The 2,142-nt window shown below is 33.8% G+C and overlaps 1 non-coding gene across 1 annotated transcript; it reads right to left on the bottom strand.

Annotated features, from left to right (window-relative positions):
- Positions 1 to 730: 730 nt before the first annotated feature.
- TRNAR-CCG (transfer RNA arginine (anticodon CCG)) lies at positions 731 to 804 on the bottom strand. The gene has a single exon. It is a non-coding gene; the product is annotated as a tRNA-Arg (tRNA).
- Positions 805 to 2,142: the final 1,338 nt, after the last annotated feature.

Here is a 2,142-nt window from a genome sequence, read left to right on the forward strand (position 1 = left end):
AAGACCATTTAATTGACCTATGCCTGTTTGAATAGCATCAGTTAAACTTGTCTCTATTTGATAGAAAGTGATATGATCCTTATAAGATTCATCCTCAGAATTAAGATTATCAGAATGAGAAGGTTCATTCTCAGAATAAAATTGAAGAACATCTAGAGTGTACATGTCTTCATCCATAGGACGCCAAGTGTCACGATCAATTGGAAGTTCTATTCTATCTGAACTATTCATTTGCAGATAATATCCACATTCTTTACAAACACTTTGATTCTCTCTCAAGAATTTGAGATATAGTAAGTTCTCGCAATTATCGCATTGAGCCCATAACTTCTTAATTTTAGCGTAATCAATACTTTTATTCTTGTTTTTCTCCGTCTCATTGGCATCCTTACTATCCCTTTCGACCGAATTTTTTAGTAATGCAGTTATTTTACGCTTGCCTTCGAACCACTCCTTTATAGACATAGAGTTTTCCTTCCATATAAAGGTGAAAATTGTTACTTTTCCTATCTTATTTTGTATGAAGAGAAGTCGTATAAGTATAAATACAATGATGAAAATTATTAATCAATAGTGGAATGAATCATTGAGAAATCATTTCCATTCATTATTGATTAGGAATCTGAAGTATCGATCCGAGATTATGATAGAATACTTTATTCTATTATAAAGAAAGATTCTCTCCTATACCGCGATGGAAAGGAATTTTCATTTAAAATACAACATCTTTTGGGCTAGAAGGGATTTGAACCCTTGACTTCACGGTCCGGAACCATGAGCTCTAATCCACTGAGCTACCAACCCTATCGAATGATCTATAAGATCATTGTAAAGGATGAATAGGATTCGTTATCGAATGCTTGACCCAAATTTTTTTTCATAAATAACTCTGTTTGAGATATTTAACCTTGGAAATATCTATATATTAATATCTACATAGATATTGATATATAGATATTAATATATGGAAATTCCATATATTGATATCTGAAATCCCATATCTCCGCTCACGATTTGGACTAATATTTGGGGTAGTAGTAAAAGATTGGGCCGAGTCCGATTGGTAGAACGAAAGTCACTGGATTACAAGCGATCAATCACATCAAATTCAAATTTGATCTCCTTCCATACTTCACAAGCAGCAACTAGTTCAGGACTCCATTTACAAGCTTCACGGATCACTTCATTACCTTCACGAGCAAGATCACGTCCTTCATTACGAGCTTGTACACAAGCTTCTAGAGCAACCCGATTAGCTACTGCACCAGGTGCATTTCCCCAAGGATGTCCCAAAGTTCCCCCATCGAATCTGGTATGACACATATCTCATTCATTCATGCATAATGACATATGCCCATATCCTTATGCATGAATGAATTATATATGTCATTACGGCAGACAATGCATATATTATAGATGTCATTACGCTCTCGAATCCAGTCATGATGCGCAAGCAGGCTCGACCATAAGCCCCCCCACCCAATAAGTAAATTGAAATTAGATATGTCATTGTGGTTTTTCCAACCTGATATTTCATGACTTAGAGGTGACTTCGAGACCAGAGAGAGTGACATTCATTATATATGTCATTATGGTCGATAGAGAGTGACATTCATTATATATGTCATTATGGTCGAGAGAGGCTGCAACATATAGAACTGGGTATTGCTCTCTCCCTGTCGGTCGAGCGCACACTCTAATATTTTAGAATTTTTTTTTTTTTTTCTGCAGCAAGAAAAAATTGTCTGTTTTAATATTATGGATAAAACAGTATATTTTTATGATAGACATATTGTCCTCATAAATTTTGAGAAAAATTCAGAGTGTGACTATATTGGGAAGAAGCTTCTCCACTTACATCCATTTGAACTATTATCTAATAGTTACAACATAATGATACTATTTACTCTCAGCGATTTTTGCAATTTACACAGAGTTTAATATATGGATTAGATCATTTGCATTTCTGTAGATCACAGACTTTATGTAGTCTTTTCTTATATGATTTCTATACAAAATCAGATATAAAAATTTATACAAAACTTAAAACAAAAAGAAACTGGAATTTTATATGGACTTATCTGCAATGAAGTACTGTCTTTTTGAGCTCTCTTCACCAACACTTTTAGATTTTTTACTTTT

This window comes from Pinus tabuliformis, chromosome 1_1 (assembly GCF_031772625.1).
Source record: "Pinus tabuliformis cultivar Carrire ecotype Pingquan chromosome 1_1, CPIR1, whole genome shotgun sequence".
NCBI classification, from domain to species: domain Eukaryota; kingdom Viridiplantae; phylum Streptophyta; class Pinopsida; order Pinales; family Pinaceae; genus Pinus; species Pinus tabuliformis.